The sequence below is a fragment of the Coloeus monedula genome, assembly GCF_965178545.1.
Source record: "Coloeus monedula genome assembly, chromosome: Z".
Classification (NCBI taxonomy): Eukaryota; Metazoa; Chordata; class Aves; order Passeriformes; family Corvidae; genus Coloeus; species Coloeus monedula.
Window position 1 is genome coordinate 15,501,821 of NC_138822.1, and position 13,303 is coordinate 15,515,123.

The 13,303-nt window shown below is 40.3% G+C and overlaps 1 protein-coding gene across 2 annotated transcripts in view; it reads right to left on the minus strand.

The window, feature by feature from the left end:
* The window catches only part of AP3S1 (adaptor related protein complex 3 subunit sigma 1), a 51,304-nt gene that overhangs the window by 6,242 nt on the left and 31,759 nt on the right, over positions 1–13,303 (minus strand). The window contains exon 7 of one of the 2 annotated variants that reach the window (XM_082301418.1): positions 2,254–2,341. The exons of the other annotated variant lie outside the window; for it this stretch is intronic. The gene's annotated coding sequence lies outside the window, so the exon portion shown is untranslated. Of the gene's footprint in view, positions 1–2,253; positions 2,342–13,303 lie in introns of those variants that run through there. 2 annotated transcript variants of the gene reach the window in all.

The window sequence follows — 13,303 nt, forward strand, 5'->3', positions numbered from 1 at the left end:
GATGTGGATTATATAAAATATAATGACTCCAGTTTAAATCCTAGCAAGAAATAGTAGAAAGGACTTAAAATAAACCATTGCCTTATGTGAGGATCCATAGCAAAAGAAAACTTATATATAATGGAAGGAAATAAATTCATAAAAGAAGAAGCTCGCTTTGTATTCATATAAGGGTTAAAGCACTCTTTCCTCTAGATGGTCTCATGTTAATAACATATGCAACATGATTATGACATCTCAACTCCCATAAACACAATGTATTAGAATTTTTTTTTTAAAAATTACTTCATATACCTGTGTTTATTTGTTAGAACACAGTTAGCATGGCTGAGTGAAGAAAACAAATAAAACTTTCCAAACCCTAAATACATTTATCCAATTCTAAATAATAAGTCTTCTGGGAAGTCAGATAGATTTGGTTACTCTATTAAACAGATCACAAACTTCAAAAAGAGAATCTGTAGAGCTCAACTTTTGTTCTATATACATCATATAATTAAGACTAAGGAAAGAAGAGCGGACACTGAGTCCATTTACTAATTTATAGATGAACCCTCCAGCTCAACAACATGAGAGGGCAGCCAGTTGTTTTTTATGCTAAACTTCATACCCACTGAATTACCCAGCTGCAGTAGATAACTGTTTGTTTATTTATTTATTTGAGTTTCCATACTATAATCATTATGTGCCATCCAGATGTCTCAAATAGCTAATGCTATATTTTCAGTGCTAAATGGCAGGTACACTACCAGCATATCTGTCTAAGGAAGAAAGTTTTCAGTCTCTCCTCCTCACTTTTGAATCTGTTGATCCATTTCAGCCTGTGTGACAAAACCAGACATCACAAAGACATTTAATTACCCAATTAATTATGTTATGTATCTACAGAGAAAGAAAACAAAACCCAGTATTCTTGCTGAGGGAACTCCTACACACCATTCCCTTTGGCATGGCGTGGCATCCCATGTGCTTTGGCTGTCCCCTGGGCTCGTGGCACTGCCTGGCTCATTAGCTTGTTCCTAACTGAGCCAGTATCTCTCCTCTCACCTCAGAAACACAGGGGGTGGGAAAAGAGAAGAGAATATAGAGGCAAGTGGTGAACTGGAAACACTGCAAGCACAGGAAGTTCTCAAGTTACTGAGATGCACATCTCCTGGGATACTGGAAGGGAAACTGGCTTGTTGTAGGGAGTGGTGTTGGGTGACAGAGTGCATGGCTTTGGAGGAAATCAGGCTTCACTAGTTCTGCTGCTCATGGAGTGACTTGTCTTTCCTTCTGGTTTACTTACCATGTCTCAGCAAGCACATGGAACGTTGCTATTCTAATAGCAATTTGTGAACTCTGAGGAACTGCATTCGAATACAGGTTCTCTTTTTCTGGAGATTAAATTCTCATGGGATATTGCTGCTTGAAAGTAATGCTTGGCTAAAGCTATCTGGATAACAATGGGTGATCATTCCAATTCCAGGAAACAATACACATGTCCTGCTGTGTGGAAAGTAGGAGGAAAATACATTTTAAAATCCCAAATAAGGAAGGCTTCAGCTGAAAAAAATGTCCATGTTGCAACATGTAGCTGCCCTCCCACTCCTAAAAAAACCCCAGAGAGATTATTTCTCCCTTTTGCAGACATTCACTTCTATTTAACAGGAAAACTGAAAATATCATGCACCTGGTCTGCATTCCAACTGGAATAATTTGTTTTAGAGTTACTCATATTAATTTAGGGCTAGAAATATTAGTACACCTTTACCCTTCTCAAAATATAACATACTGATAGGACACTCCAACCAATCTATGTTTTGTTTGCTCTCACAACTGCCAGTCAGCTTGGCAAGGGACCAAACCCCAGGTCAGGATGCTGAGTGAACCCTAAAAAGCACTGGGCCAGTAGGAGCTTCAGAGCATGCAGAACCTTCAGGAATCACCTGTTTTGGTGTCATAGATGTTGGCATCCTTCCACTGCGTGGTTAACAAGGTTAACTGGACTTCATGGTATGCTCAGGAAAACACATCCACCCAGACACTGATTGCTGTGCTTTTTTTAAACACTTAATCCTTGTTTCTTTCCTCAGCATCCCTAGTGATTATCTTTTCATGCATTGTGTTGCTTTGGTGGATAGACTCTCAGAAGCCTAGCTCTCCAAATCCACTAGAGAAGAAGCTGGGCCATGAAATCTCTTTTCTTGTTTGAAATCTTGTTTGATACTTTTTTTTCTGAACTCTGGAAGCCAGTCCAAATAAGCAGGTAGATGAAGAGCTGCAATTCCTTATCTTAAAGCAGAGCCTATCGTTAGTTCATTCATCTACAGCTGGGCAGATTACAGGCAGGCATTTTTATCTGTGTAAAGAAAGAACTTTAATTTAGATTGCTTCTCCAAGAACTTTTCTGTTTGCAAACAAATTACTAACTAGAAAAAAGAACACCATAAGCAGAGGTCCAAATCTATTTCACGAACCTTGGCTTAAGACAATAATAGTTAGGTATTCAAATGCCTTTTAAATATGGCCTTATGGACCTCCTTGTCTTTGCACACACAGCTGCACTGTGAACCATTTAGGAATGCTAGGATTTGTGGTTTGATATGGTGTGTGGTTTCAAAATGATGCTGAGCTTGTCATTGAGGCTGACCCTGGAGAGGCAGACAGACTTGTTTAGATCAGTCTTTGCCAGTCTTTGCTAATTTTTTTCACTCTTTAGAGGAGTTTGTGCAAACTTTAATATCAAAGAGGCTTCTGGAATTACAGAGGTCCAAAAAGAATACAAAAGAGTACAAAAATGCATGGAGCAACACTGGCAAATTTGAGCCCAGGGTTCAGCCCTTCATCATACTTTCAAGACCCTTTATGAAAGTTGCTTAACCCCTTAGGCCCATTAAAAAATACTCAGTTAAATAAAGCTACCCTGTCTTCAAAGCAAGATCTAGCTTCACCTTCCATTGTTCCTGTCACAGTTCTATGCACTGAGGTGCAAGGGCGTCAAGGAAGCTGGTTTGATCAGTACTGCTCGGTCTCAGAAATGTAAACTGCAGGTTTATTGATTTCTTTCCCAGTGTGCAGCTATACACACTGACTGTTTCCACTGATTCTGAGTGGAGTCCCAAATGGTCAGCACTGCTGAAAAATTCAACTCTGTTCTTTGCTAAAACTAGCGTGACTTTTTTTGAAAAACACATTCTTTATGGTCAGAGTTCTGGATTTCCTGACCCTGTTTCCTGGTACTTAAGACGAAGGAAGAAAAAACTCCAGATGGTATAAGCTGGCAAAATCAATAGTCTGGCTTGTAACCCCTCTCTACAACCTTCATAACTTAAATTAAATGGGAGGGATATGAAGAATTATATAAAGATATAATGTTTCACATAAACAAATATTGGCAACTGTAAACACAGGCATATTTCTCCCATGTAACATTAACTGCCACCTGAAGTACGGAATTTTCTCTACCTTCTGAAAGTATTAGATTTTTGCTATTGCATCATACAGAAAACAAAAATGTCTGGCTTGTATTAGTGTGAGATGTCACATACTGAAAAAACCCCATCTTTTATAGTGGTTTTAATACAAGGTAGATGAACGTGTTGGATATTGCATGTTTTCAAAAGAAAAAAACTGTGCAAATAAGGTCAAATTTCTTGTGGTTGAATCCATGAAGTAAATACAGAACATATTTTGCTTGTTTGGATCTTGGGGGAACAAACTGTTTTTATGTAGTCATATTACACAAAAGCAAGCACTGTAATGTATTTCATTTCAAAATCACATATTTATAAAATCGGGAATGTGCTCACATCCAACATAATCAGTCTCAATCATAAAAACTTGAAACAATTCTAAAAAGTGGAAAGTTGTAGAAACACGCCTTTATTTTCTAAATGCTGACATACAAAGGAGGAAAAAACCTGCACTATAGGCCTGAAGTAAACCTTCACATCATTAGGATCCAGCTGTGAAAAGCTGTTTATTATATGTAACTTTCTTGCATAAGTCTGATTCAAAGTGGCTAGCTTTGAAACATCCTGTCTTACTAAACTCCACAAACCTCACCATCTAGGTCTCCATGATGCAGTGTTTTGCCTTAACTCCCGCACTTGTGCTTCACCAGGAAAAAGTATGATAAAATTAAATAATGTAATTAATCTTTAGTAAATAAGACTTGACAGGTATTTTTTAAGCTTAACTAGTAAGGAAGATGGTGTCTTAAGACAACCACAGTTTAGAAGTGGTTAGGAGTAGTGCCTGGAAACTTTTCCAGCTTTGAAAATTGTTCCTGCGCCATTTAGGGAGAAACCCAAGATTTTTCAAGATTTCCTGCAAAGGAACTGCAAGTGAGAAGTTCAGAGTAGGTAACAACATTTTGTTAATCTGGAACTACTGTTTCACTGAAGGGCTTTAGCTGTCCATGCACCAGTGCTGCTTTGTTAGCTCCTTTGGTTTTAAGCAAAGACTGCATGCAGTGAAAACTGTCATTAAAAATTCCTGTCAGCTCAGATTCGCTCCTTAGCAGCCATGGTCACATCCAAGCAGCATATACAAAACTCTCATTTTGCAAAATTCATAAACTGCTGAGCTGATGCCTCTCTCCCCAGATAAACAAGCTGCTCTGTATTGATTTACATGGGGTTGCATTTGGGAATTGCTATGTGGTAGAGAATTGTGACATTTCTAAACAAACAATGATGTTGAGCACAAAAATGCTAGCCTCTGTGATCCACTGAAACATGAGATGGGTCTCAATATTCCTAGAGGAGGAGTAAATTTAGCTGATTAGTTTTAGGGATACAAATAAACACGGTGTGTTTCTAATTACACCAGTGAGTCACAATAGAGTGCTGGTTAATACAGTAGTTTTGTGCCTGAAGTTCTACAACCTCTTCAAAAAACAGTGTGCTTGTTCTTCCTTTCCACAGCACAGCAGATCATCTACCAGCACTAGTTAATCATCGTAACTGCCACAGTTTGTCACAATCCTCAATCTCCTTTATGTGAGGACATGAGGATGTTTATGCTGTCACTACAAAGCTCTACATAAGGAAGTAGCACAGCCTCTTTGCTCATTGTGAAAAGTGGTATGACTGCTTGAGTGTGGCAGAGCTTAAAAAGTTCTTAACTACCCTAATAGATCTGAAAACACCCCAGTCACACCAGCTCAGATCACCTCAAACTCAAAAACATTTAAAAATCTACTTCTCAAGGCTATTCTCATAATCGAAGGGACAGAAAAGAACATATTTAAACACAACCCAAACCTCAAAACCACAAAATCCAGGGATTAAAGTATGATGGTCTTCACAACCTCTCATGGAATTTTTTTTTTTTTTGGGGTATCCTGTTACTTCTTATTAGGGGCGTGTGATTTTTCAGACTGGAAGTGCACTTTAGACAGCTACAACTCCGATTTCCTGATTGCTTTACCTTTTTAAGATTCTGTTCAATAGAAAACAGAGGAAGAAGAAGAGTGGCTACCTAAAATAGAAGTTTTGTGGTTTTTTTTTTTTTTTTTTTTTGTGGGCAGAGGTTTGTTTTTAAACTGCAGAGAAACCATGATAAATTAAGTTTAATTATGACAGTTGTGCTTATTCCATGGTCACTGTGTAATGGTACACTATGTGTACAGTGCAGAGTCATCTTGACAAAACTGCCATGTAACTAAGGCTATGATTTATTCATCATGGACAAAGTACCTTCCATGGTTATAAAAGGAGTTTAGAAAAGTAGTAGAATAATAAATTACTGTACTTTTATCTGTATATCTCTCTACCTACCTATCTAATCTCCCCCTTAAGCCCTGTCCCACACACTTAGAAACAACTCCAGAACTTTGAAATGTCACAAGTTAATGAATTTCCAGTACACCAGATCCCATTTTCCTCCATAAGCATCAGCAATAACTCCTAGAGCCCCTCGATTCACATTCCTCTCTATTCTAGTCCCTCCACCCCAAAAATTCCATAACCAGAAAGTGGCATGCAGTACCATTTAACTCTTAAGTTTATACTAAAACAATGCACTAATAAAAACAACACAACTTTTATGTGTTCACTCCAAGACTAAGAAGCCATACAGCTCTCATTTGGACCTGTATACTCCAGCAAATACAGTAGCATAACTCATACAAATTCTCTATCATGAATAAAATTGTTGATTTTTATATATATGTATGTATGTATTTTATATTACTGTGTTCACAAAACAGAATAAATGTGTGGTATTAAGATTTCGTTTATGATGGCAAAGTCTGTCCACCTGGAGAAGACATTTCAGAGCCATCTAAGGAGAGATCTTCACCCGTATTTCTCCCCAGGGGCTCGATGGGATCTGTACTGGTCATTCAGTCAAACGGCTCTGCAGCGAAGTCACAGCCCCTCCTGATATTCTCATCTGGCAATCCTCTAACAAACTTCACCTTATGCGACAGTCTTCCACCAGCATATTGATTCCTACTCTCCCATCCTACATTTGCGAGTCATCCTTCTGGGGTTTTTTCTTCAGAAATTTCTACATATGGCCTCTGTGTGCCTGTCCTCCTTCCCATGACTTTTACCATTGCCTCTCTCTCAAATCGCTTTTCCCAAACTGTGTTCAACTCCCTTTCTCTCCTTGCCAAGAAACTCCCTTTTTCAATTTCTACTTGCATCCCAAAGTTTTCTATTTCTTTCATTTGAATCCATTAAATTTATGGATTTTGTCAAAACCTCTCTTGCCTGATGTCAAGCAAGGCAGTTCAGTGGCCTCACACAGAGAAATGCTGGAGTTGCAGGTCCCTCTCCAGCTAAAGTGAGGGGTCTGCAGCACCCCATGTGTGCTGTAAGCCAGTGAATTAGAGGGTCTTCCCACAAGCCAGTGAATTAGAGGGTCTTCCCACACATAAAGATGTGAACCCAAGCTGTCAATCAGAACACCTATAAACCAGTGCTCCACTCAAACTGCCTCACCAAACCCCTCATCTGCTAAATCAGTAATAAGAGTAAAAATGATAATGATGATCATCATTATCATCTTATCTCTACAAAAACTCCACGAGCCTTTTTTATACTGAAACTCAGAAATTAGGGAGGTGTCTTGGGGTGACTTTATGATGTGTATCCCCTATCGCTGCTCTATGCCCAGAAATTAACTTTGCACCTTTCTGTGCCTTTAAACTGAGCCTGAGAGGGGAGAGAGAAAAAACCGAGTGAACTTTTCAAAGCAGTTGTTCAAGGACACAGACACACACTCCTCTGCGTTCTGCAGCAGCAAGAGCGGAGGAAGCGCCCTGCTTGCTTTTCCGCCAGCTTTCAGCTCCTCTTCTCTGGAGGGAGACACAGAGTTGAACTTTGTTTTCCTGGGACTTTGGTTTGTTTTTCCCTTCTTCTCTTCTGGACTGTTTCAACATCAGAACACATCAGGAGAATTTCCCACCAAAGCCCCGGAGGTGGGCCCACAACCCAGCTCCAAGGAGGAGAGAGACTACATATACAGAAGGACTCTGAATTTTCCCAGGTTTCTCTCCACAGTGAGAGGTTTTATTATTTAGCATTATTTCCTTTTCCTGTGTGTTTGTTAAATAAATAGTTTTTATCTCTTTCACTTTCTCCAAGGAAAACTTCTTTTTTTGCCTGAACCTGGTAGGGGAGGGCTGGTTATAACCTGCCTTCTATCAGAGGATATTCTCCTCCACATTTGTGCAAACCAGCACAGGAGGTAAAAGCAAACAATTTTGTTAAGGAGAAGAAAACATACGGTGTTAGGACTAAGTAAGTGAAAAACCACTAGCATGTCTTCTGGCAATGGGCTATCTCTATTTTCTCCACTGTTTTCCCTAACTTGAAACACCCAGCATTCAGCCTCCCTGCTGCTGTCCAGACACAGCTCTGCTTTTGCCATCCACCCTGGGGTGAGTCTGTAGCCTGAAGCCACAGTAGCACCTTCTCAGAGGCTGCAGTTTCCTTCACCCCTCTAAAGAATCCAGGCTCACTGCTAACGTACCAGCTATCTCCAGCTAATGCAGATGTTACCAGATGATAAATTGTCTACACCTGGTGAGCTAACACAATGCTTGTTCTACCAAAACCACTGGCCTACGGAACTGCACAATGCCCATTGTGTAGGAAGGAGAACTGGAAGTTCACCAGCCCCAGTGACCTGCCAACTCAGCCAGGTCACCTGGAACATTGGGGACCCCAACCACCAGGGACCACCAGAGAGACCCCCAGGACAGAAGAACACAGGCATAAAGGGGCACGGAAATATGTTAATGATATTGGGGAAATTATTATCATATGTATGTTTATTCTGGGATAATCAATTAATATGTGTGTAAAATACAGTATATAAACAGAAACTTCCCTGTACTCAGCATGCACAGATCTTGGATGAGCTATTCCCCCCTGCATCCACCCAAATAAATAATGCCTGCTTCTTAATGCTACATTGGTGTTAAGGAGTTTTTTATTTTACTGAAGTTTTGGTAACAAACATAAAATTCAGAGGATCAGCATGGGAGGAAGTGAGTGAAGTGCCTCCACTTTGAAAACTCACTTATAACCCATGTCATCTCCATTAACAATTCTAGCCCTCCCAACATATTCAAACTTCTATTTGGAATTTCTTGGCTAAAAAATTATGAGGAAGAAGTGGTCAGTGGGAAGAACAAGGAGAGATTTGAAGTTCCAGAAGTGTGTCCTCCTATGAACAGGTATGACTGTCCCAGCACACACCAAACAGTGAGTGAATGATATACACTATTATGGTCAAACTCAGAGAAGACTTTATAAATACAACTCTGAAGTATGAAACAACCTGTTATTTTCACTCTTGTTTTTGATCAAGAGGATTTGTGTTCCTTATACTCTCACAAATCTAAATATCTAAATCTTTAAAGAAAAGAATGCCAAGCAAAATTAATGACTCTGGAATGTTATTCATTCTTCTGGTGGGCAGGAGAGAAATTTTCTTAAAAGGAAATATCACTTGGGAATCCCAGAGTCTTGGCACTGAAATTGACATACACTCTGAAGGAATCCAGGCCTCCTCTCCTTTTATTTTAATAGGTTTTCTTATTTAATAGGTAGCACAGCTAGAAGGGGGCAAGGGGAAAAAGGACTGGAGAACTTATCTGTTACCACTACATATCTTGAATAGTCACCCCACCAGCAGCCCTATCACTGTTTTGCATCAGAAAGTGCACAAACATGGTGTAAGTACTTTCTTATGTTCACAAGTGCTGCTAATACCATGTAGCACTTAGTACGAAACAGCAAGTTTTCTTTTTTCTCACATTTAAGTCCATTCGCTTTCTTTTTGTCTTTGTTAGTGTTTCCTCAGCACTCATGCTGTCTTTAGAAAAATGGTTGTCAGAAAAGCAAAATTAGATCAACCAGCAACTGTCAGATAAAACACACATACTTTAGCAGTTTACAGCGCTGCTTTTGTCCTCACCAAAAAAAGACCTGGATTTGCAATGGCTATTTTCTCTCTCTCTCTCTCTCCCCCCTTCTCTCTCTCAGTTAACCCAATAAATTATTTCTCAATTCTGTCACACTTTTATTCCCTGAATATAAAATGACCTGTTTAGGTCCTTCTTCTTTTACAACCTTAATTACAGTTGTTTTTCTTACAGCTTTTGGGCAGCATCCTTTCTAAGCTGCTCTGGAAACTACCAATTTCTTTTTGCCCAAGTCCTCTCTTTGGTATTTCCCTCCTGGGAAACCTAAGTGAGATTTAGCAGGAAGCCTTTCACCATACACACTAATGAAAGAATGAATTTCAAATAATTACTTCATGCATGATGCAACATCTCATTGAGTTACTACCCTACCACATCATCTTCCCTCATCTTACTATCTCTCTTACTATTCCCTTGGAACTGGTTGGGATAGATTTAATTTTCTTCATTGTAGCACATATGGTGCTATGTTTTGGATTTGTAACCAAACCAGCATAGATAGCACCCCCATTGCAGGTACTGCAGTGTTAAGCAAGGCCTCTTCTGACACCACCTCACCCCAAGAAGGCTGGGAGTGCACAAGAACCTGGGAGGGGACACAGCTGGGACAGCTGTTAGCTTGTGTTGTGCTAACCCAGAACGCTTGGATCTAAGTATTTTAGTAAACTGCAACAAAACTAAAGAGATACCATAGTGGCAGTAAACTACTTAAATGGGCTTTCTTAGATTCCTAAGAACTGAAATTTCCAGGGCCAAGGAAGCCCATTTAATAGGGTAGTACTTGCAAGCTTTTGCAATCTGTTGCACTGATGCCATGAGGGAAAGGATGAGTGTGATCTTACCTTCCAATTTCCAGTGTGAGTCTAAATTGTAAAATGCTCTCTCTGCTCCTACCTGCCAATTTTTTTCCTGGAGACCATCTCTGTGATAGCACCTCTTGCTAAAGAACTGGACTCAGGCCTTTTTTGTAGCCTTATAGCCCCTAGGACAATAGTAACACCTCATGAGGCTTCCTCAGACCATCGGTCCTATAGTACAACCTCAAGTTACCCTCTGGCAAGAGGCTTTAATACAAACTTTCATTCTCCCTCCTTTGCCTGCACTACAGCTCCAGAATGCAGGACCCCAGAAAGGCTTGTCTCTAACCAACTGTGAGAAATGAGACAACTCTTAAAAAGATTAATTTATTGAAAACAGAAAAACTGAAAAATTACAGAAATCAGAAAACTATAAAAATTTGGGATCCTATGGCTCGGTAGATGGTATGCCCCAGGAGTGCAGGGATTTGAGATCTTCTGGCTGAGACAGCACTAGACCTCAGGTAGAGAAAAAGAACTTGCAGTGCTGGGTTGACTTTAAAAAATTACTAAAAGCCCCTTAAAAGGGGTAAGGCTTTTAATGCCCAGCACCGATGTCTCCCACAGCGAGTCTGGAGAGAGCAAGAGGGGAAGAGAGAAGAGAGCCCGCCTCACAGCTTCATTCTTTTTATAGTTTTTTGCTCTGCCCACAGCCCGCCTACAGCCCACCCCTTCGGTCCAAGGCGATTGGTGCTTTCCCTTTGATGGATCATCTCTGTCCACCAATGGCTCATCGTTGTCAAGGGGGGGGTGGTATCAGTTAGAGATAAGGGAATACAATGCCTTCATTAAAATTCAGGTATTCAGGTTGCCATGGAACTTGCCTGCAGAGTAATGGCTGTGGCTAAAAAGACTGGGTGGGGTTTTGGCCTTGGAATCAAAATGCAAGTGAAACACTTACAAAAAGTATTAAAATACATCCAACACACCTCAAAACACTTGTAAAAGTATACAGTAAACACAGAAAAGGTAACTCTTATGGTGTACCAGTGGTTTGAATTTTGAGAAGGGGCAAGTTTGTGATTTTTAACTGGGAAAATTTTAACTGGGAAGGGTGCAACTCTATTAATAAACTTTAAACAAATGGAAACACTGATAATGGAACTGGATTTTTGTACCTGGGCTGATGGGTTAATTGTAACATTCAATTTAAAAATAATTAACTCAAAATTAATTACTTAAAGCACTTAATATGCAAAGACCAAGCACAAATAGGGATTTCATGTATGACACCAACATTTACCTGTCCTTGATTTTAAAGGAGCAAGGGAAACCTAAGCCAGCATGCAGATGCCTGTATTAACATAGTTCTATATAGAAACATATTCATAAAATCATAGAATGGTTGGGATTGGACATTAAGTATCACATACTTCCAACCCCCCTGCCATGGACAGGGACAACTTCCACTAAACCAGGTTGCTCAGAGCTCCAGCCTGGCCTTAAACACTTTCAGGGATGGGGCATCCACAGCTTTTCTGGTAAACCTGTTTCACTGCCTCACCATCCTGAGAGTAAAGAATTCTCTCCTAACATGTAATCTGAACTCACTGTCTTTCACTTTGAATCTGTGTTCCACAGGTTGCCAGCACAATCACATCTTGAATGACTGCTCAACACCAGGGACAGCAGCCAGGATGTGCCCTGCTAGACTCTGCTGGAGTACCTGTCCTGAAAACACACAGAAGATAGACAGACAGACACAGACAGCCCTCCCTGTTGAAGCAGACTTTGTATGAGATGCAGGCAGGCAATGACATGTGAGATGTCAGAGTGTCTCATGAACAAAAGAAATTATTATGAGTTCTGTCCTCTGACCCAAACAATTTCTCACAGGAAGTAAAACAGCACCTCTCTTGGGAATGGGATGGCTGTTTGAAAGATCTTTGCTGTTCTGACATGTATCAGCAGAGCAAATTACTGTAATGACTATTTCAAATGCACAGTCCACTTCAGTTTTGCTTCTCTCTTCTGCAGACTGTTTGGTCAAACCTGTTTGGATGGGCCTTTAGTGGGGAAGATGTGGGTGCCACACATTGTGGCTACACCAGTGTCAAGTTTCTCAGGTGTACACAGAGAACACTGATCATACAGGTATCCTACTATAGGCACAGGTTATGCAGTTAACCAGCACGCATCCAAACCTGTGACACTCATGTCCCACAGCAACTCTGCTTATAAGAAGAACATCAACAATCTTATGAGAAGAAGGTCTGTGGATTTATCTGTGAAAGCTAACAAAAACCAAGGAGACTATGGAGACTTGTCTATCCAAGCAGCTCACAGCTGTGGTTACGGGCCTGTGTTTATACCCAGCTCTGGTAACAAGCTTATAGTCCTGTCCAGAAAGAATCTGGAGAGGGGTTTGCTCTACTCCTCCAGCAGTCCTTTTGGCAGATTGTACAGCAGAGCCAGCCCAGAAAGGGACACCCAAAGTCTGTGTGTGCTGCTGAGCTTCAGAAGAACCCAACTGGGCAGGAAAGCAGTGGAATATGTCACAAGTGTGCCTGTCAGCCTGCCTCATGGGATGGACGCTGGACCAACTCCAGTGTTCCTAGGATTCCAGTCATGGGTATATTTGCTCTGTGCAAAGAGAAGATGTCTTGACCTGTGGTTGCTCCCAGGTCAGACTGCACTCCTACCGTACCACAAGACCAAAACCAGCACACAAGAGATCAGGCTGCCAAGCTAACATTGCAGAGTGACTTCCTTTGTGGTTTTTGCCTATGGAACGAAAGCAATAACTGAGTGTTTTGGGGTAATCACTGAACATGAAAAATTGCAAGGACAGATCATTTCCCTCAATAGAAAAAGATTTATGATTTGTTATGATAATTGTAACAGCAAATAACAAAACAGTACTTTTTGGAAATTGATTGTTCATCTTTAGTCAGGTTTTGGCAGTACTTGGCTGCTTTCCTTGTTTCTTACAAAAATTAGGAGTACTCTGTGCCGAAGTTGAGAAACATATTTTCTCCAAGACCTAGGTTCTGTTTTTCTTTAACAACTGTAAACAGAC